The sequence below is a fragment of the Ranitomeya imitator genome, chromosome 5, assembly GCF_032444005.1.
Source record: "Ranitomeya imitator isolate aRanImi1 chromosome 5, aRanImi1.pri, whole genome shotgun sequence".
Classification (NCBI taxonomy): domain Eukaryota; kingdom Metazoa; phylum Chordata; class Amphibia; order Anura; family Dendrobatidae; genus Ranitomeya; species Ranitomeya imitator.
Window position 1 is genome coordinate 11,693,216 of NC_091286.1, and position 23,892 is coordinate 11,717,107.

Here is a 23,892-nt window from a genome sequence, read left to right on the forward strand (position 1 = left end):
CGTCAAAAAACGCTGCGTTGTGTATGCGTTTGACATGCGTTGTGCGTTGCGTCGCCGACACTGCGCCCAACAACGCAAATGTGAACGTAGCCTATCACTGTTGTTCATAGTTTGATAGAACATATATATTTCAGTAACATTTATAAAATTCATATGAAAGTTCAATTATGAAATATTAATACATTTTTTTTAAAGCTGGAGTCGGAGTCGGTACATTTCTACCGACTCCGACTCCAACCAAAACTAACTCCGACTCCACGACTCCGACTCCACAGCCCTGCTTGTAACGGTGATGAGAAATGAAAACACAAAGTATATTACTGCTCAACGGTTCGTAAAGCCATCTTTAGGTTATGTTCACACATTGCAGATTTAGGGCACAGATTTGCACGTGGAAACCTTGCAGCGGAATACAGTACTGCTTAGCTGAGCTCCAGATCTACAACCTTACATCCATACATACATGTGTGTGAGTGTTACCATCTGAGAGACACGGATACTTTGTTTTTTCCCACGTGTAATATTAGTTGCTTTCGTTTTTTTCACTGAAGCTGAAGTCGTAAACTTTTTTTTTTATCCATTAACACTAAACAATGTATTAGAATTACAATATCTGTCTCCTATGTCACACGTTTGACACGATTCCCATAAACTTTAATGGCTGACTTTTGATCTGCAAAACAGATGAGAATGCGACCTGCTCTGAATCCTGCAGACCAGAGACACAGATCCGTTTTCAAAACGGACAGCACTAGGATGTGTCACACGGAGGTGTGAATGTCGCCTTAGGTGGCTGCACTTTCCCTAGTGCCTTGACTATAAACAAGCATGGAATGCTGGGGGATTTCAGCTCTGAAGCTATAAAATGTGGACATACAATAATTTGTCATTCTTATCATTTAAATTGTATTTCAAGGTCACAAATCAAATAATTGCTGCCTGTAAAGCATATATTACTGAAAGGGCAAGACTAAACATTTGGGATCAAGATGTAAGAACTGCAGTGGTAAAAATTCGGGTAAGTAATGACATTTAATTTATTCTTTTACAATGTCTATTTTTCGCATATGCAAAAACTGATGGAAGTTTCCTAACCTAGCATCACATGCCCATTTTTAGATGGCCATGTTTTACATACCTGTTCTTTCAGTGTATTTTGTAGATAAAACATGCAGCCGTTATAGTCAGGGGGATGAAGGACTTGATCCAAAATGCGCGTTGGGGCGCCTTCCAAGTGCAGGCATTTCTTTGGTTTTAGTGCCACCATTTACCTATTTACGTATGTCTCACTAAAATCATGTTTATTTTCCTCCCAATTTACCACATTTGGAGTATGCATTATTATTACTTTCCTAGGCAAAAGTGAACATGAGCTGACAGTGGAAAATATGAAAATGATTATTTACTTTTTAATTTCTCATCAATACCATTGGGGGACCTTTATATACACCCTACCACTAAGAGGCTCAGTACTAGGTAGGAAAAAAAGAGTTGACTCTGCCTGGTGAGCTGTACCCTGTCCTCAGACACCAGGCACACTTTACTGTGTGTATCTGTGGCAGCCTACTTCTGAGGCTGCAGTCACACTATCAGTATTTGGTCAGTATTTTACATCAGTATTTCTCAGCCAAAACCAGGAGTGGAACAATTAGAGGAAAAGTATAATAGCAACATATGCACCACTTCTGCATTTATCACCCACTCCTGGTTTTGGCTGAGAAATACTGATGTAAAATACTGACCAAATACTGATAGTGTGACGGCAGCTATTTTATGCAAATAAAATGTTAAAAAACAGACAATGTGATTTTCTGGATTTTTTTTTCTCAGTTTGTCTCCCATAGTTGAGGTCTACCTATGATGTAAATTACAGACGCCTCTCATCTTTTTAAGTGGTGGAACTTGCACTATTGCTGACTGACTAAATACTTTTTTGCCCCACTGTATCTCTTTCTCTTCTTTTTGATGTAACTGTTTTAGTGTTTTTTTTATTTTACACTTGTGTTCTAACTTGTATTTTTCTGCAGCAATGCACCTTTCTGATTCAAGAATATCAGGAATGTTTTAATAGAAAACAAAGAGACCGTAAAATGAACAATGAAAAAGCTTTTGATATGTCGGAGATCTGTATATTTGGAAAATTAGAGGCTTTCTGTGAATGGACTGATAAGGTACATAATAAGAATGATGTGTGTGTCGTCGCCTGGATTACATCAGTGATAAATACAATTCACAAACTTGGAAATTCAATTAAGCACAATACCAGATTCATGTTATGTACTGATTATAAAGACACGCCGCAGTACGTTTTGCAAGATTATAAGGGTATGTGCACACGTAGGTGGGATGTCTGCGGATTTTTCAGCACCTGTTTTTGTAAATCCGCAGGTAAACCGCACTGCGGATTTACTGCGGCATTACCGGATTTTTTGTGCGGATTCCACCTGCGGTTTTACACCTGCGGATTCCTATTATGGAGCAGGTGTAATCCGCTGCGTAATCTGCACAAAGAATTGACATGCTGCGGAATGTAAACTGCTGCGTTTCCGCACGTTTTTTCTCGCAGCATGTGCACTGCGGATTTTGTTTTCCATAGGTTTACATGGCACTGTAAACTCATGGAAAACAGCTGCAGATCCGCAGCGTCAAAACCGCTGCGGATCTGCAGCAAAACCCACAGCGTGTGCACATACCCTAAAGATTTGGTACAAATTATTTAACGACTGCCGGGGTCACACTGGTGACTACAACGGCCAAGTGCAATGTGATAAAAAATCTCATTGCACTCGGACCAATGTTAAACTATGGGGCAGCTCCCAGCAGCCGACTTTTTTTTTTTTGTCGGCCGTTTTCCTCGGATATCATCCGAGTGATGTGCGTTAAACGCTGACCCTGGCAATGGAGGAGATGGAGAAATTAATTTCTCCGCCTCCTCCGCAGCTGTGCTCCGATCCGCTCTCTGCGAGAGGCTCAGAGCACAGACTCCTGACACTCGGCTCCCGCTCGCAGCAGAGCAGGAGCCGAGGGTCATTAGCATATCCATCTGGTGCTCTCGCATCGGATGCAATAAGCTAGTGTGACCCCGGCCTATCTGTTATTATCTTTGTTTTACCCAGCTGAATCTAGTGCTATAATTTTTTTCTTTATCGCCTCTCATTGGGGGACACAGGAACCATGGGTGTATGCTGCTGCCACTAGGAGGCTGACACTATGCAAATAAAAAAGTTAGCTCCTCCTCTGCAGTGTACACCCCACCGACTGGCATTATACTCTTCAGTTTAGCTTAGTGTCAGTAGGAGGTGGACACGGGTCTTTCAATAGACCCTTATCTACCTCAATGTGCGGTTTTTCCGGAGGGATACAGGGTGAACAGTCACACCTGTAGTCCCACAAGCGGACTATGAGTACGGTGTGTACTGCCACCCCGTATCCTCATAGATCCCTCTCCAGGACCAGGATCCTGGCACACAAGCGTGCTCAGAAGTCCGGTCCTGGCTCCGTCCCCCACCCACTCGCCCACCAGAGCCTGTCGGTTGGAGGAGACGAGGACGTCCATCAGCTCCCTGGACGTCTCACCTCCTTTTAAGGTTAGTACCGGCATGGGACGTTTAGGTGAGTATTTTCCCTATCCCGTCCCAGATCCTTATTGGGGGGGGGTTCTTGTTAAGGGCTCCCAGACGGTGACCCTCTCTTACCCGGTCATCACCCGTATCCTTTGCTGCGCGGCCGATATTTTATCGGTGATCCTGGAGTTCCAGCATTTTTCCCTATAATACAAGGGCCTTTCTGCTCCAGCGCGGGGCCCCTTCTGGCCGCAGCGCTCTTTTCCCGTGTCCAGCACCTTCCCTGGGGAGGATGGTAGCTACCTTGGAAGCGATTCCCTTCGCCCAATTCCATTCTCGACCCCTTCAGCAAGCCATTCTGTCTCAGTGGGACAGGTCGGTCTTCTCCCTGGATCGGCCGATCAGACTCTCCTTTCGGGTCAAGCGGTCTCTCAACTGGTGGCTGACGTCTCCTCTCATCTCCCAGGGCAGGTCCTTCCTTCCGGTTCACTGGCAGGTGGTGACAACGGATGCCAGCTTGATCGGCTGGGGTGCGGTTTTTCGCCACCTGACGGTTCAGGGCCGTTGGTCGCTGCAGGAGTCTGCTCTGCCGATCAACGTCCTCGAAATTCGGGCCATCTTTCTGTCCCTCCGTCATTGGGAAAGGATCCTCAGGGGCCTTCCAGTCCGGATCCAGACGGACAACGCCACGGCTGTGGCATATGTCAACCATCAGGGGGGGACTCGGAGCTCCCTGGCCCTTGCCGAGGTATCCAAGATCCTCCTTTGGGCAGAGGCAACGGTTCCGGTGATATCCGCGGTGCATATCCCCGGCGTGGAAAACTGGGCCGCCGACTTCCTCAGCCGCGAGGGTCTCAGGGCAGGGGAATGGTCCCTGCATCCGGAGGTCTTTCATTAGATTTGTCTTCGATGGGGAACTCCGGATGTGGATCTCACGGCGTCTCGAATCAACAGGAAGGTTCCGCAATTCGTCTCCAGGTCACGCGATCCTCTCGCAGTGGGCGTCGATGCTCTGGCCATTCCTTGGTCACAGTTCGAGCTGCCCTACCTGTTCCCACCCCTTCCATTACTGCCCAAACTGTTGAAGAAGATCAAAGCGGAAGGGGTGCCGGTCATCCTGATCGCCCCGGATTGGCCCAGGAGAGCTTGGTTCGCGGAGCTCGTCAACCTTCTCGCGGACGCTCCCTGGCGCCTTCCAGACAGGCCCGATCTGCTGTCCCAGGGTCCGATCTGCCACCCGAATTCTCGGTCGCTCAGTTTAACGGCGTGGCTGTTGAAACCGCGGTTCTAAGAGCGTCCGGCCTTTCGGACCGGGTGATTCACACCATGATTCAGGCTCGGAAGCCTTCGTCTTCCAGGATCTACTACCGCACCTGGAAGGCCTACTTCCGTTGGTGCGAGTCCAACCGCGTTCTGCCTATGGTTTTTTCCCTGCCTTCTCTTTTGGCCTTCCTTCAGGCAGGGCTGGATTCTGGCCTGGCTCTTAGTTCCCTGAAGGGCCAGGTCTCTGCGCTTTCCATCCTCTTTCAGAAGTCCTTGGCCTCTCGGCCACAGGTTAAGACCTTCTTTCAGGGGGTAGCCCACGCCGTCCCGCCGTACAGGGCCCCTGTGGAGGCATGGGACCTAAACCTAGTACTGGACGTTTTGAAGGTTTCTCCCTTTGAGCCTCTAAGGGAGATTCCTCTATCAGTGTTATCTTGGAAGGTGGCCTTTCTGGTGGCCATCACTTCCATTCGCCGCGTTTCCGAGCTGGCGGCACTGTCTTGCCGCCCTCCGTTTTTGGTCATTCACCAGGACAAGGTGGTTTTCCGACCCCCACCTTCTTTTCTTCCTAAGGTGGTTTCCACCTTCCACCTCAACGAGGACATCGTTCTACCTTCCTTTTGTCCAGCTCCGACTCATCCTCTGGAGCGATCGTTGAACAAGCTAGACCTCGTCAGGGCAGTGAGGATTTATCTGGATAGAACATCCTCTTTTCGGAAGACGGATTTGTTTTTCGTCATTCCTGATGGCACGCGCAGAGGCCAGCCGGCTTCTAAAGCGACTATTGCTCGATGGATCAGAATGGCAATTTTTGGAGGCTTACCGGGTCAAGAACAGAGTGCCCCCTCCTGGGATTAAGGCTCACTCTACCCGGGCAGTCGGCGCCTCCTGGGCGGTGCACCACAAGGCTTCCGCCCTACAGCTTTGCAAAGCGGCAACTTGGTCTTCCATCCACACGTTCGCCAAATTTTACAAGGTCCATACCTATGCATCGGCGGACGCCAGCCTAGGCAGAAGGATCCTGCAGGCGGCAGTGGTGAGTCCTCTGACCTGATGGAAGTCTGTTTTTTCCCGCCCTTGGGACTGCTTTGGGACGTCCCATGGTTCCTGTGTCCCCCAATGAGAGGCGATAAAGAAAACAGGATTTTTGGTTGCTTACCGTAAAATCTGTTTCTTGAAGCCTCCATTGGGGGACACAGCTCCCTCCCAATGTTTTCTGTTGTTATCTGTTCTATGACTGTTCTCACGTTACAGTTCTCAAGTTTGTGGTTATGGTTTTCCAACCTTGTTTCATTATCTCCTACTGCTTTCTCACTAACTGAAGAGTATAATGCCAGTCGGTGGGGTGTACACTGCAGAGGAGGAGCTAACTTTTTTATTTGCATAGTGTCAGCCTCCTAGTGGCAGCAGCATACACCCATGGTTCCTGTGTCCCCCAATGGAGGCTTCAAGAAACAGATTTTACGGTAAGCAACCAAAAATCCTGTTTTTCCAAAAGCATCTGTGGGTAATAAAATTTTTAAAATGTAAATACGGTAATATTTATGGTTTTATTGGAGGCATGATATGAGTCCAATTTTTCTCTTGTGAAGGAGAATAGCATACAGTATATATTTGTGTACAGTTCTTCATTGCTGGGTGCTGGTATATACTTTTGCACACAGTTTTTTCACTGCCAGTATATATTTGTGTGTGGTTTCAGGACTGCTGGTATATATTTAAAGGGTTTGTTTTATCTTCTAAAATGGGTAAAATTACAAAGTGCTTGTAATCACAATTTACCTCTTATTAAATATCCCTCCCTTCCCAAGAATGGAGGGATTTTTAATTCTATAGCTTATTTCTCATTACCTAGGTTACCGGTTACCTCTGCAGTCTATCAAAAATAGCTGCTTTCCTAGCCAAGGAGTGCATTGCTTACAAGTTCTTTGCTGATGCACTTGTAAGTGCCGCACTGAATCTGGCAGGATCTATGTGGATCGATCCAGTTTCTGTCTTCCTGTGCTCTTCTGATGCCTTATATAGGAGCACAGCAGACTACACAGTTCTGTCCAGCGGCTTAAAAACGCTGCCGGTCCTAATTGTCAGTCAACAAGAACAAACCAGGAGCAACTCTTCTTCCTATGACAGGAAGTAGTTTGGCACTATCTAAATTTTCGTCCTAGGCAATAGGATAGCTAGCATCGGCCATGTCTAGATGAAAGTACAACAAGACCTTTTAGATCTGAAGCTCCCCCAAAATTAATGCCGCCACACAATGTACAATCTGCAGCCCTGGATTCATGGAGTGTGGGGGACTCTGACACAATGCAGATATAGGACCTAGCTGGCTTTCTGTCTGATCCAAAGATATCCGAAGCACCATAAAGATCCTTCTAAAAATCCAGTCTTTATTCCAAAATATTTAAAGCCTGAAAGCAGTGAGAAGACGAAAAACAGAGCTTTGGCCTTTCTCAAGCCTAAAATACAGTCACAATCTTTCTGTCTGAGGCATGGATGCCCAGCGTGGACTCCCAGACCTATTGTCGGCACCCCCCAGGATACTTGAGAAACTGGACCAGAGCAACCATCTGTATTTTTCTGTTTTTATAGATTACAAAAATGTTGTGGATTGTGCAGACCTACTCGGCTTTAAGCAAATCTACGATTGAAGGAATCGATTGCTTTAATGAAAGGTTTACAACGATTTATCAGGACATGAAAAGAAGGACACATAACATTCTGGAAATGAAGAAAGCAGAATTTGATGCTGATTTTACAGATTTCATGGAACAGATAAATGATTTGGAGGTAAATCACTATTAGGCCACTGTCACTAATGACATTTAGGGTATGTGCACACGTTGCGGATTCTCTGCGGATCCGCAGCGTTTTTTGCGGTGCAGAAACGCTGCAGATCCGCAATTGATTTACAGTACAATGTAAATCAATGAGAAAAAAAAATGCTGTGCACACTTTGCGGAAAATCCGCTGCGGAAACGCTGCGGTTTAAAAGAAGTAGCATGTCACTTCTTTTTTATGAATTTGCAGCATTTTTGTACCCATTCCATTATACAAAACCGCAGGGGTAAAAACCACAGCAAATCCGCAAAAAAACAGCAGCAAAAACGCACAAAAAACGCTGCGGAACCGCACAAAAAACGCTGCGGAACCGCAGGTGCGTTTTCTGCCAGGAGAGGCAGAATCCGCACCAGAAATTCCTAAGCCTAAACCGCAACGTGTGCACATAGCTTTAACAGTTTTTCATGGAAAGATGATAGAAAATGTCTGATATCACGAAACGTTGGGTTCTGCCATTTTAGTAATGTTTTATGATACCAGTACATGATTTTGTAAAACTTTTTTTGCCATAACCAGCTCAGTGCAACTTTAAAGAAAATGCCAAGCATTTATTAGTGGAAAAAAAGCCAGTTCGAAACGTGAAAAAAAAACGCATTAAAACTAGTTTACACTCCAGACATTGTTTAAAACCTTTTCAAACAAAATCCCCGTGCGGATGAGGCCTATGGAGTGTGTTTGTGACAGGCCGTAACATGAAGCCTGGACTTGGGCTGCATTCACACTTTGTGTCTGGAGTGCATTTTTCCCCAGTAAGGTCATGAAGGATCTTTGGGGGAATTACAACATGTCTTAAATGTTTTGTTTTCCATCTTCTTCTCCTGTAACCGCTGCTGGTAAATTAGCCACATTTGCAGGGAAAACTCAGCCACAAGCCATAGCCGTCAGTGCTTTTTTTTCTTCCTTAGTCTGTATAACGAGCGCTCGTACAATGCTTTGTATACAGTGATCAGTAAGGCAGAGATGGTAATAAACCATCTCTGCCTTCTCTATGGGGACTCCAGCTGCAGAGTAATATGCGGGCTGATCACTGTCAGAGTCACGAAAAAATGACCACCAACTAAATAAATAATTCACCGATTGAGGTGGAACAAATAATACATAACTTTCAATAAACTTGATAAAATTAAAACCTAATCGGTCCACCGTATTTTATAACAGTCTGACCATCACCAACAAATGTTAGGTAATGGGCACTAATAAAGTCTGATATATAACAGACACCTAATAATCAGGTATTAATTTCTTACAGGTAACTTCAGCCAATACTTCAAAGCTGAGTTCTAAGGCCGGGGTCACACTAGCGTATTGCATCCGATGCGAGAACATCGGATGCGATATGCTAATGACACTCGCAGCAGAGCAGGAGCCGAGTGTCATGCGTCTGTGCTCCGATTCTCTCGCACAGGGAGGATCGGAGCACAGCTGCGGAGGAGGCGGAGAAATGAATTTCTCCATCTCCTCCATTGCTGGGGTCCGCTTATAGCGCACATCACTCGGATGATATCCGAGTGGTGTGCGCTGTCTCACTCGCACCCATAGGCTTATATGGGTGCGAGTGAGCCGCGAGTTTTCCTCGGTCCGAGACAATCGCAGCATGCTGACCGAGGAAAACGGCCGACAAAAAGTCGGCTGGTGGGAGCGGCCCCATATGGTAACATTGGTACGAGTGCAATGCGATTTTTTTACCGCATTGCACTCGGCCGTATTAAGGTCTAGTGTGACCCCGGCCTTAGGGTCAGAAAGTGCATCTACAGGTCCTTCTCAAAAAATTAGCATATAGTGTTAAATTTCATTATTTACCATAATGTAATGATTACAATTAAACTTTCATATATTATAGATTCATTATCCACCAACTGAAATTTGTCAGGTCTTTTATTGTTTTAATACTGATGATTTTGGCATACAACTCCTGATAACCCCAAAAACCTGTGTCAATAAATTAGCATATTTCACCCATCCAATCAAATAAAAGTGTTTTTTAATAACAAACAAAAAAACCATCAAATAATAATGTTCAGTTATGCACTCAATACTTGGTCGGGAATCCTTTGGCAGAAATGACTGCTTCAATGCGGCGTGGCATGGAGGCAATCAGCCTGTGACACTGCTGAGATGTTATGGAGGCCCAGGATGCTTCAATAGCGGCCTTAAGCTCATCCAGAGTGTTGGGTCTTGCGTCTCTCAACTTTCTCTTCACAATATCCCACAGATTCTCTATGGGGTTCAGGTCAGGAGAGTTGGCAGGCCAATTGAGCACAGTAATACCATGGTCAGTAAACCATTTACCAGTGGTTTTGGCACTGTGAGCAGGTGCCAGGTCGTGCTGAAAAATGAAATCTTCATCTCCATAAAGCATTTCAGCCGATGGAAGCATGAAGTGCTCCAAAATCTCCTGATAGCTAGCTGCATTGACCCTGCCCTTGATGAAACACAGTGGACCAACACCAGCAGCTGACATGGCACCCCACACCATCACTGACTGTGGGTACTTGACACTGGACTTCAGGCATTTTGGCATTTCCTTCTCCCCAGTCTTCCTCCAGACTCTGGCACCTTGATTTCCGAATGACATGCAAAATTTGCTTTCATCAGAAAAAAGTACTTGGGACCACTTAGCAACAGTCCAGTGCTGCTTCTCTGTAGCTCAAAAGTGGCTTTACCTGGGGAATGCGGCACCTGTAGCCCATTTCCTGCACACGCCTGTGCACGGTGGCTCTGGATGTTTCCACACCAGACTCAGTCCACTGCTTCCTCAGGTTCCCCAAGGTCTGGAATCGGTCCTTCTCCACAATCTTCCTCAGGGTCCGGTCTCCTCTTCTCGTTGTACAGCGTTTTCTGCCACATTGTTTCCTTCCAACAGACTTACCATTGAGGTGCCTTGATACAGCACTCTGGGAACAGCCTATTTGTTGAGAAATTTCTTTCTGGGTCTTACCCTCTTGCTTGAGGGTGTCAATGATGGCCTTCTTGACATCTGTCAGGTCGCTAGTCTTACCCATGATGGGGGTTTTGAGTAATGAACCAGGCAGGGAGTTTATAAAAGCCTCAGGTATCTTTTGCATGTGTTTAGAGTTAATTAGTTGATTCAGAAGATTAGGGTAATAGGTCGTTTAGAGAACCTTTTCTTGATATGCTAATTTATTGAGACAGGTTTTTTGGGGTTATCAGGAGTTGTATGCCAAAATCATCAGTATTAAAACAATAAAAGACCTGACAAATTTCAGTTGGTGGATAATGAATCTATAATATATGAAAGTTTAATTGTAATCATTACATTATGGTAAATAATGAAATTTAACACTATATGCTAATTTTTTGAGAAGGACCTGTATACTAATTGCACTTAGCCCACAAACAATTGGAATATACAGCTCTGGCCAAAATGAAGAGACCACTGCACAGTTTTATAAAAATCAGCTTCTCTACATGTTTAGGTGCCTGTTACATAATCAGACTTTATTAGTGGACATTACCTAACATTTGTTGGTGATGGTCAGACTGTTATAAAATACGGTGGACCGATTAGGTTATAATTTTATCAAGTTTATTAAAAGTTATGTATTATTTGTTCCACTTCAGTCAGTGAATTATTAATATGTGGACTGCCTACAAATGTCCAATCTGTGGTTGGTTTGCAAGTAATTAGGTGGGTTTTTTCATTACTTTTAAGCTTTTCTTTTTTCCCAACACTTGTGTTAGATATAAAACAACCTATCATGTGTGCGGCTCGTGATGGCCAAACCGTGGCAGTCTTATCAGATCCTGCAGCACGACTACAGCCAGATAGTTTATTTCTGATCTGATCCAATATTTCAGAGAAAATAAACTTTAACGTTCTGGAAACCATAGTGGAAAGAGACTAGTCCTGTCCCTGCCCGGCTTTTCTCAGTGCTCTCCCTGTGTACACACATGGTCGGCCCCTGTTTAGCTGAAGTTACGATATTTCCCTCATATGTTCTCTCACGGTAGTTTTAGCTTTCTTGATTAAAGCCTGTCATAGAACATAATAATTGATGATATTCACATGGTATATAAGGATAACACTAAAATGAATGGGGTGTGTGGTAATGTGCTTATCTGAATGATTAGGAGCAGCTCCAGGACTTTATGAGCAGCCACATTGGAAGAATCCGATCCCCACAGGAAGCGATCCGGGTTCTACACAGGTAGGATGCTGAACGGCAGAAATGTGCATTCATGTGTGATACAATCTGCAGTGTTCAATATGCTACAAATCTTACAGGGGATAAGAGTAGATACTATGTTAACCACAAGTTTATATCACTGTGCCAAGAATATAAATATACTACATTTCATATGACTACATGAGCTAAATTCTATATCACAGTCCCCAATCTATCAAGCAGATTTCAACCGTTTTCTGGTGTAACACTGTGCAAAAATGTTACCACTTTTATTGTTTTTACAGTTGTGCCCATTCCTCATAAACAATTGTCAATTAAGCCAAAATACTGGCATGAAAAATGTTTGACATGTCACAGACTGGTAGTTTTTACTCTGGTTTTTATCGGTTCTGGCAACTTTTTGATAGGTGGGGAGTGTAGCCGGAGGATACAAAATCATTCTAATTTATGCACAAAGATGGTTTAAATGACAACAGAAATGTGCTCCATTCCCCACCTGGAGTAATTTTTTTTGTGGCACACGACTATTCATTTCTCACGACTAACTCCAGCGGACTCTTCATCAATTAGGCCGGCGTCACACTTGCGAGTTTTACGGACGTAAGAGCGCAGAATCTACGTCCGTAAAACTCGCAAAAAATACGGCACAATTATTCTCTATGCCTCTGCTCCTATTTGCCGTATTTTACTGATCAGTATTATACGGCTTTCTACGGCCGTACAAAATCGCAGCATGCTGCGTTTGTCACCGTACTGCGCAAGAAATACGCCAATGAAAGTCTATGGAAGCGTGAAAAATACGGATTACACACGGACAAGCAGTGTGACTTGCGAGAAATACGCAGCGCTGTTAGAGAGAAAAGCCGGCAATTCAGTGCGGTGTACAGTAAAATCACACTGACAGCTTACAGTCCAATAGGTAGAATAAATGTGTACACATAGAATAGGTATATATATATATATATATGTCAGTGAGACACATATATGTATATATATTAATATTTATTCCAGCGCTATACAGCTTGAAAGCCGGTAATTCCAATACCGGCTTTTTCTTTCTCCTTCCTAAAACCCGACATGATTTGAGACATGGTTTACATACAGTAAACCATGTCTTCTCTCCATTTTTTTTGCAGATTCCACACTACTAATGTCAGTAGTGTGTATCTGCAAAATTTGGCCGTTCTAGCTCTTAAAATAAAGGGTTAAATGGCGGAAAAAATTGGCGTGGGCTCCCGCGCAATTTTCTCCGCCAGAGTAGTAAAGCCAGTGACTGAGGGCAGATATTAATAGCCTGGAGAGGGTCCATGGTTATTGGCCCCCCCCTGGCTAAAAATATCTGCCCCCAGCCACCCCAGAAAAGGCACATCTGGAAGATGCGCCTATTCTGGCACTTGGCCACTCTCTTCCCATTCCCGTGTAGCGGTGGGATATGGGGTAATGAAGCTCCCTGGCTTTCTAGGTAATTTCCCACGATCTATGAACAGCCAGCAGAGGGCGCCTCACCGCAAATAAAGCTAAATATAGATCATTGATCTATTTTTAGCCTCATTCCCTGGGGTTTTGCAGCGAGGAGCAGCCTGCATTAGCACAGCTCCTTGCTGCAAAATGTTTTAACCCCTTCAGAAGGATTTACATCGTTGGACGTTACAGATCTGCGGAGGGTAAGTATATTGTTGGTTTATTATGTTTTTTTACTCACAGAACGAGGGTCTTCAGTGACTGGATTGGGCGTTGAATAAAATACTGCAACAACCATTGTTTTTATTTCATTAAAATAATTTTAAAAAATGTGTTTGTGTTTTATTTAACCCTTTACTAGTATTGGATTAATAATGGATAGGTGTCATAATTGACGCCTCTCCATTATTAATTAGGCTTAATGTCACCTTACAATAGCAAGGTGGCATTAACCCTTCATTACCCCATATCCCACCGCTACACGGGAATGGGAAGAGAGTGGCCAAGTGCCAGAATAGGCGCATCTTCCAGATGTGCCTTTTCTGGGGTGGCTGGGGGCAGATATTTTTAGCCAGGGGGGGGCCAATAACCGTGGACCCTCTCCAGGCTATTAATATCTGCCCTCAGTCACTGGCTTTACTACTCTGGCGGAGAAAATTGCGCGGGAGCCCACGCCAATTTTTTCCGCCATTTAACCCTTTATTTTAAGAGCTAGAACGGCCAAATTTTGCAGATACACTCTACTGACATTAGTAGTGTGGAATCTGCAAAAAAAATGGAGAGAAGACATGGTTTACTGTATGTAAACCATGTCTCAAATCATGTCGGGTTTTAGGAAGGAGAAGGAAAAAGCCGGTAATTGAATTACCGGCTTTCAAGCTGTCTAGCGCTGGAATAAATATTAATATATATACATATATGTGTCTCACTGACATATATATATATATATACCTATTCTATGTGTACACATTTATTCTACCTATTCTACTGTAAGCTGTCAGTGTGATTTTACTGTACACCGCACTGAATTACCGGCTTTTCTCTCTAATATATGTGTCTACTGACACACACATATATATATATATATATATATAAATATATATATATATATATATATATATATAGACAGTATATATATATTTTCTTTTCTTTTTGGGACACATGGATCACTTCTATAGCGGTATGTTGGTTTTGCTAGCCTGCGAGAAAACCACGCAGTACGGATGCCATACGGATTACATACGGAGGATGCCATGCGCAAAAAACGCTGACACACCCTGCCTACGGAGGAGCTACGGACCACTTTTTTCGGGACTTTTCAGCGTATTACGGCCGTAATATACGGACCGTATTGTTTTACGCTGTGTGTGACGCCGGCCTAAAAGGAAGCAAAACACCAGTCTATGGAAATCGGGGCCCTATGCATCTGTGTGGTTCATTTATCATAAAATAGTAATCCATGAGACTGGAAAAGTATTCTGCATCTAAACCTGATGGAGAGATTGTATGTGAGCACTACATGATCGATCAGAATCTGGAATAACAAATCCCAGCACCATATGTGACACTAGAGCCTGATTGTGAGTGACACGAGCTCACAGCATCATGGTTACAAAAGATGGCAGATTGTCGGCCATGTATGTAAGTGCCTTTATTGTAGGCCTGAAATTGATCCCTGTTTACTGTAGTGTGACTAGTGATTACATAGTTGAGATCTATCAGCACCGGTGTTAAATCGGTGAAACAAGATGCGATCCGTCAGCAGCAGCATGCGCAGCGCTGGTGTGGCTGTATTATTGCCGTACAGCATATTGAAGTAGCGACCAGTAGGGTAGAAAAATCAATTTTTGTTCCTTTTATCTTAAGGTTTCAGAGGCTGAAGATCCCGGCCCTGGATTCCCAAGTTCCTAATATCATTCATTGTATTCTTCAGAATTACATGGAGATGCTGCAGTCCACGAAACAGGTAAGTCCTCTAATCTAAGTATCACTGTCCTGGTGTGCGGTGTGAGCCGCACGGTCACTGGCACTTCTCATCAGGCCCGTCTACAGGTCTGTTTCCTTCAGTGTTTTTCAAAGCTTTTGAGATGAATTAGAAACCAGTTGCAAAGCATGACATTTCTTTCTTTTTTTTTTTATTTCAGACATGCTGTTTGTCATCTGTGTTTCTTGTCATATATAATGTGTGAATCCTGCCATATTGAGAAAAAAAAATGTAGTGCATTTAATAACCATCTATTGACTTGTAGCTTACACCTGTTTATACCGTAGAGACTGAGCTTTTTTCTATCGCTTCATTGGTGGACACAGGAAACCATGGGTGTATGCTGCTGCCACTAGGAGGCTGACATTGTGCACAAAAAACGTTATCTCCTACTCAGCAGTGTCCACCCCACCGACCGCCACTAGGTTAGTCAGTTTAGCTTAGTGTCAGTAGGAGGTGGACACGGATCTTTCACTAGACCCTTATCTACCTCGGTTTTCATCTTTTCCAATAATGTATTTTCTTTACTCTCTCTATAGAGCTTTTTTGATCTATAGGGGGGAATGTTTCCCTTTTATTTCCACCAACATTGGGGGCTCAGAGTTACCTTACAGGTAATTTTTGGGCCTCCGCGCTACGATCCCCGGTTGTCCACCCTTTGTAAAGCTAGGCCCCAGCTTCAGCACTGCCTAGTCCTGGCGATTAGCTCCGCCCCCTCTTCCCTTTATCTTCGGTGGGCTTATCTCCCGCCTGTAACTGGTACGCCCCCTCTTCTCTTGCTGGCGGTTGACTGTCTCCTTCTCACAGCAGCTTCGGGCGGGCTTCTCCCACCTGTTGCTGTCATGCGCCTTTCTCTTTGTTACGGCGGTTAGCTCCGCGTCTGTCCGGCCTCATGAAGCAGGCCTTTATGGGTCACACGCCCTTCTCTCCTCAGTGGTGCGTATTCTGCACGCTTTTTTCTTCTCGGTGGGTCCTCCTGTTCCTCCCTGTGATTGCCATTTTCCGGCATCTGGACCCAGAAGGTGGCACCTCTCTGCAGGGAACTCAGCATGTCCTGCAATCGTCCTGCATGTTTCTTTTTCTCCTTTTTGGAAGCAGACTTCAGGACCTGCATCTTGCTGTGAGTAGCTCTGCTCTGCAGACTGACACTCTTGTCAGCATATATCTCCTAACCTTCTGGTATCAGTTAAGCTAGGTTCACATTGCGTTAGTGCAGTCCGTTCAACGCATACGTTAAACGGACTGCGCTAACGCAAGTGCCGACTTTGGCACAGCGCTGGCGCACCATACCCGCTCATCACGAGTAGCCTTCCTGCAGTGCTGCCCAGGCATGTTGATGGTGACTTGTACAGCTGTGGCCTTGTCTACAGTTCCTTCCCTGCTTTTTTCCTTACAAATTTTGCTACCTCTCAATAATTACTTCAGGCAGATCATTTAGAGCAGGATGTGCCCTTACATATCAGCTCTCAAACATCACATCTATACGCACGATCCTTTATTTCTCCAGGGGGTTACTTCAGATTTGTATATTTAAGCCGGAGTCACACTAAATGTAGGAAAAATCGGTCCGAGTTCTCTTGCCGAGAGTCACATGAGTGTAATGCGAGTGTCATGCGAGTACAATCGGATTCTTCACACCTAGCATCTGATTTACATCTGAGTGCAATGCGATTTTAACATGAGCTTTTACATAGAACAATTCTCTGTCATTTACACATCGTTTTCAAGGAAATATTCCTCAAAACACAAACACATATATACTGGGGGATACATATCGCCCCTCCAATATAATACCTGTCACTGCCTCACAATATATATATATATATATATATATATATATATATATATATATATATATATATATATATATATATATATATATATATATATAATAGATAGAATAAAAGCTGGCATTTCTTTCTTGCCTCTCATTGGGGGGCACAGGAACCATGGGTGTATGCTGCTGCCACTAGGAGGCTGACACTATGCAAATAAAAAAAATTAGCTCCTCCTCTGCAGTGTACACCCCACCGACTGGCATTATACTCTTCAGTTTAGCTTAGTGTCAGTAGGAGGTGGACACGGGTCTTTCATTAGACCCTTATCTACCTCAATGTGCGTCGTTTCTTTTCAGGTTTCCGGAGGGATACAGGGTGAGCAGTCACACCTGTAGTCCCACAAAGCGGACTATGAGTACGGCGTGTACTGCCACCCCGTATCCTCATAGATCCCTCTCCAGGACCAAGATCCTAGCACACAAGCGTGCTCAGAAGTTCGGTCCTGGCTCCGTCCCCCACCCACTCGCCCACCACAGCCTGTCGATTGCGGAGACGAGGACGTCCATCAGCTCCCTGGACGTCTCATTTTTTCCAGGTTAGTACCGGCGTGGGATGTCTAAGGTGAGTATTTTTTATTTATTATTTTTTTCTGCGGCTTCCCTGGATCCTCGAAAAGGGGGTGCCTGTTAAGGGGTTCATTATGTGGGTCGCTTCTCCCAGCCGCCGCGCCTATTCGGCTGTGGCCGCCCTCTCTCATGTTCCGGTGCGGCTGCCTTTTCGGACTACCGCACCGCTTCCATCTGTCACTGCGTCCTTAAAAGCGCGGCCTTGCCACACCGCTTCGGGCCCCTGCGGTTCCCCTGCTCCGGCGCTGTAAGCCAGCCGCCGCATCGCTTCGGCCCTCTGCCTTTTCCCTGCTCCTACAGCGGCCATTCTTTTTCATCTATGCGGGGGCTTTGCAGCCGCCGCATCTTTCCATCACTGCAGCTCCGGCCACGGTAAGCGGCCGTTCCTTCTCCCTCAGCGTGGCGGCCTGCCAGGTCGCCACACCGTTTGTGCATGCGGCCGCTGTTTGCGGTCGCTCACCTGCCGCATCGCTTCCTCCATGCGGCGCACTGTGCCTACGCCGCGGCCCTTCTCCACCGGTCTCCTATTACTAATTTAGGCCCCGGCTTCTGCCCGGGCCTACTTCCGGTGGCGGGCTCCGCCCCCTTCCCTCTTTCATCGGGCGGGCTTTTCTCCCGCCCGACAATTGCACTGAGGCACCGCCTCTTTTCCCTTGATGCCCACCGGCGCCATCTTGGGACTCCCGAGCACTCTCCTCCACACAGGATTCAAGACAGCCGCAGAGCGGTACAAATTGCGCCAGGAGACCATACCACCCTCCTGCCTAAGGGACCACTTCTCGCCAGAGGTCCATACATCAAGCCGGACAGCTTCCCTCCGCAATCCGTCGGCCGTGAGTAGCTCTGCAATTGCAGACTGACACTCCCCTCTGTCCCCTAACCCTCTGGCATTTTCTTCTCGGACCTCTCTAAAATGTCTAACTCTAAATGGGGCCGCTCTCGTCCTCCTACTTCATCCTCTTCTGCCTCTCCGCTCTGTCAGGCCTGCAGCAGCCCGATTGTTCCCACCGCCCAGGATTCTCGGGACGGTCCGCCCGAGAGTGATACCCCCATCCCAGGCTGTGTTTTCTCTCTGTCTCAATCGGTGGCCAATCTAACACGGGTGTCTCAAATTCTGGTATCCGTGCCGGACCGATTACCTCTGCAGCCCCCCACAGTGGCCAGCGGGTCGCAGGAGCCTCCGCTGTTGTGAATTCTGTGGCCAAGCTCCCTCCTGTGGTCGTGAGTGGTACTTCGGCTGGTTCTGTCTATGAGCTTCCTTTGGTGGATGAGAGTGGTACTGCGGCTTCTGAGTTTCCTTCCTCAGGTGAGGGGGTTAAGTCGTTAGGTGCTGCTCTACTTAACTCCACCTGGTGCTTTGATCCTGGCCTCCAGTCAATGTTCTAGTATTGGTCTTGCTTCCTCCTGGATCGTTCCTGTGGCCTGTCTATCCTGCATAAGCTAAGTTCTGCTTGTGTTACTTTTGTTTGCTATATTTTCTGTCCAGCTTGCTATATTGGTTTTTCTTGCTTGCTGGAAGCTCTGAGACGCAGAGGGAGCACCTCCGTACCGTTAGTCGGTGCGGAGGGTCTTTTTGCCCCTCTGCGTGGTTGTTTGTAGGTTTTTGTGTTGACCGCAAAGCTATCTTTCCTATCCTCGGTCTATTCAGTAAGTCGGGCCTCACTTTGCTAAATCTATTTAATCTCTGTGTTTGTATTTTCATCTTTACTCACAGTCATTATATGTGGGGGGCTGCCTTTTCCTTTGGGGAATTTCTCTGAGGCAAGGTAGGCTTATTTTTCTATCTTCAGGGCTAGTTAGTTTCTCAGGCTGTGCCGAGTTGCATAGGGAGCGTTAGGCGCAATCCACGGCTACCTCTAGTGTGGTGTGATAGGATTAGGGATTGCGGTCAGCAGAGTTCCCACGTCTCAGAGCTCGTCCTATGTTTTTGGTAAATGTCAGGTCACTTTGTGTGCTCAGAACTTCAAGGTCCATTGTGGTTCTGAATTACCTGTTCATAACACTCCGCTCGTGCCCTCCTTGATAAGCCGCAAAAGGTCCAGACAGGAACGTCGGTCTGAGTCCTCTTCTCGCTCCATCTCGCCACACGGTCCTCCTCTGCGGTCGGCGTCCTCCCGATCCTCCTCCCCTGAATCAGGCGAGGTGTTATCTGATGCGCCCTCTGAGGACATTTCGGAGCTGGATTCTAACCAAATCGCCACCATGAGGGATATGGTCCAGAATCTCTTTGGAGCTATAAACCAAACCTGTGGCATTATGGATCCCTCTACGGAACCCGCAGATCAGGCGGTTTCATTTAGACGGACTAAACCACCTTCCAAGTTTTTCTCCAGAACTTACCGCCAATTGGACGGTCTCCCCCTCGGTGGATCCCCGTTTCCAGGCTCTCCACCAACACGGTGTTTCCGCTGTCCGGCGGAGCATCTCTGAAGGACTCTAATGATAGTTATAGAATCCTTTGCGAAGTCAGCCTTTGAAGCGGCTGCTGCTGCTCTATGCCTAGCTTTCGCTTCCTCCTCGATTTCGAAATCCCTTTCCAAATGGGCCAAAGAACTCCGTCGAGATATCCTGGACAGAGCGCCTCCCGTGCAGCTGGCGGAGCTTGCCAACCAGATTTCCCACGCGAGTGAATACCTGGTTTCCGCCTCTCTGGATGCCGCGTCTTGTGCTGCTCAGGCATCCAGCAATGCCGTTACCATCCGCCGGACCGTTTGGCTCAAGGCCTGGCAGGCAGACTTATCTTCCAAAAAGTCCCTTACCAGTCTCCCCTTTCAGGGCTCACGTCTCTCTGGTTCCAAGCCAGACCAAATCATTAAGGACGCCAACGGGGGTGCAAGTTCTCCTCTCCCCCAGGCTAATCCTTGTCGCCCTCCTCCGAGACGGCAATTTCAGTCCTTTCGGCCTTTTTTCGTCGCCTCACGGCACCAACCTCCTTTTCTCAGCAGCACCAGAGACCACAGGCACGTCAAGAGAAGAAAGCGGTGCCCTTTAGGCCCACTCCGTCCTGGCGTCCTCGCTACTCTCCGGGTAAATCCTCCAGGCCAGGACTGGAAGATCCACCTCAGCATGACTCTGACAAGACCCCAACCCACCTCCCAGGTTGGGTGGCCGTCTTCTCTTCTTCAGGGACGTCTGCTTCTCCGCAGTAGAAGGACGCATGGGTCAGGGAAGTTGTATCCTCGGGATACAAGATAGAGTTCGTTTTCACGACCCCTGGATCGTTTCTTCGAATCCCGACCTCCCAGAGATCCCGCTCTAGTTCCGGGGTTCTTCGCAGCCATCGCTTCTCTTCTCAAAGCCGGGGTAATCGTTCCCGCCCCAGAAAAAGAACGGTTCACAGGTTTCTACTCGAACCTTTTTGTGGTACCGAAAAAAGACGGCAAGGTTCGCCCCATTCTGGACCTCAAATTACTGAACAGGAGAGTTCGTCTGAGACACTTCGGGATGGAATCCCTTCGTTCAGTAATCGCTTCCATGGAGGCTCAAGAATTTCTGTGTTCCATAGATATTCAGGACGCCTACCTCCATGTCCCGATATTCCACGGACGTCACCGATTCCTGCGCTTTGCGGTGCTCCTGAAATATTTTCAATTCGTCGCCCTGCCGTTCGGTGTCACAACCGTTCCAAGGGTATTCCGAAGATCATGGCTGCGCTGTTGGCCATCTTGAGATCAGAGGCCTGGTCCTATTTCCATACCTCGACGACATCCTCATCAAGGCTCCGTCCTTTCCTCAGGCTCACGAAGGTCTGTCCGTCGTTCTCGACACCCTAGCCGTTTCGGGTGGCTGGTCAACCGGAAGAAGTCCTGCCTTTTTTTCCCTTCTCAGTGCATCATCTTTCTGGGCATGCTCTTCGACACTTGACAGACCAAAGTCTTCCTTCCCAAAGACAAGAGATCCTCTTTGTCGGGTCGTACGCTTGCTCCAGGGTCCTCGGCCTACCTCCCTCCGATCAGCCATGAAGGTTCTGGGGAGGATGGTAGCAACATTGGAAGTGATTCCTTCACCCAATTACATTCGCGACCCCTTCAGCAAGCCATTCTGTCTCAGTGGGACAGGTCTGTCTTCTCTCTAGTTTGTCCGATCCGTCTCTTTTCGGGTCAAACTGGTGGCTGATGTCACCTCTCATCTCCCAGGACAGGTCATTCTTTCCAGTTCACTGGTACGTGGTGACGACGGATGCCAGCCTCCTCGGCTGGGGTGCGGTTTTTCGCCACCTCACGGTTCAGGGCCGTTGGTCGGCGCAGGAGTCGTCTCTGCCGATCAATGTCCTCGAGATTTGGGCCACCTTTCTGTCCCTGCGCCACTGGGAAAGGATTCTCAGGGGCCTGCCAATCCGGATCCAGACTGACAACGCCACGGCTGTGGCATATGTCAACCATCAGGGGGGTCTCGGAGCTCCTTGACCCTTGCCGAGGTACCCAAGATCCTACTTTGGGCAGAGACAACGGCTCCGGTGATATCCACGGTTCATATCCCCGGCGTGGACAATTGAGCCGCCGACTTCCTCAGGCTCGTACTTTGCGAGATTTAACTCATTTGCAGCATTCCTTTCACCTTTTCAGGGCCACCAGCATATTATATATGTGTACACGCTATATGCCCTTTCATTTGTTTTCATTTAGGACACATATAGGGACGCCTATAGTGTGTGTGTGTTTTTAGAGGGCTTGGTCTGTGTATCTTTTGTTATAAACATTCACGTTGGTATACCTCATATTGTATTTCTTGTGAACAAGGTGTTTATTAGTACAGTATATTTAGCGTGTTTTTTGCAGATTTCGTATTTCCTGCATAGGCTGTTATATGGGGGTGTTGTGCACTTTGGTACAGTTTTTTAATTGATTTTATATTTGTATGGTGTCTTTGCTTGTAATAAAATTTATTCTATATTTTGCTATATATTTTGTAGCAGGTGTGCAAGTTCTTTTTGGCTCTTTTTCTTCTTTGATTATATTTGCTGCTTTCATGCCTAATGTAGCACCCTGTTACCTCATTATATACTTGCTCACATTCTAGTGGTGCACCTGCCACTATTCTTCTTTTTTTTTCTGCTCCCCGTTCCAGCGCCTCTCCGTCTTCAGCGTCTTCTGCAGTGACGCTCAGGTCAGAGGGCGCGGTGACGTGGTTAGTGCGCGCCCTCTGCCTGACCGTCAGTGCAGAAGACGCTGAGGATGGAGTGGCGCCCGGAACGGGGAGCAGGTGAATATTGAAAATGTCGGGTCCTGAGCGACAAAGAGGTGAGTATGTGATTTTTTTTGTTTGTTTTCATCGCAGCAACAGCAAATGGAGCAAGTGTTTGTATGAAGCATCTATGGGGCCATAACGTTTGTGCAGCACTATATGGGGCAAGTGTCTGTATGGGGCCATAACGTTTGTGCAGCACTATATGGGGCAAGTGTCTGTATGGGGCCATAACGTTTGTGCAGCAGTATATGTGGCAAGTGTCTGTATGGGGCCATAATGTTTGTGCAGCACTATATGGGGCAAGTGTCTGTATGGGGCCATAAGGTTTGTGCAGCACTATATGGGGCAAGTGTCTGTATGGGGCCATAATTAACGTTTTAGTGGAGCATTACGGTATATGGGGCAAGTGTCTGTATGGAGCATCTTATGGGGCCATAATCAAGGTTTGTGTGGCACTATATGGGGCAAATATCTTTATGGAGCATCTTATGGGGCCATAATCAGCATTTGTGCAGCATTATATTGGGCAAATGTGTCGATGGAGCATCTTATGGGTCCATTATTAACCTTTGTGCAGAATTATATGGGGCATATTTTATTATGGAGCATCTTATAGGGCCATCATAAACTTTATGGAGCATTATATGGGGCTCCTGATTCAATATGGATATTGAAAAACACTTAACCTACTGATGTCTCAATTAATTTTACTTTTATTGGTATCTATTTTTACTTTTGACATTTACCGTAGCTACTGCATTTCCCACCCTAGTTTTCCCAGTTTTTTGTGGCAAAATTAGGGGGGTCGGCTTATACTCGGGTCGGCTTATACTTGAGTATGTACGGTATGTTTCTTGATATGCATTCTGTGAGTCCAATTCATTATCCATATGCAGCTGTTTTTTTGTCAGGACTTTGGTAGTGTTTGTCCGTTATTGATAAATGCCAAGTATTTTTTTTAATTTGCATCATTATTCAAGTCTATTTTATATGTTTGCTTTTTTTTAATTGATGTTCGCCATTGTGGGCGGGTTTTTATTT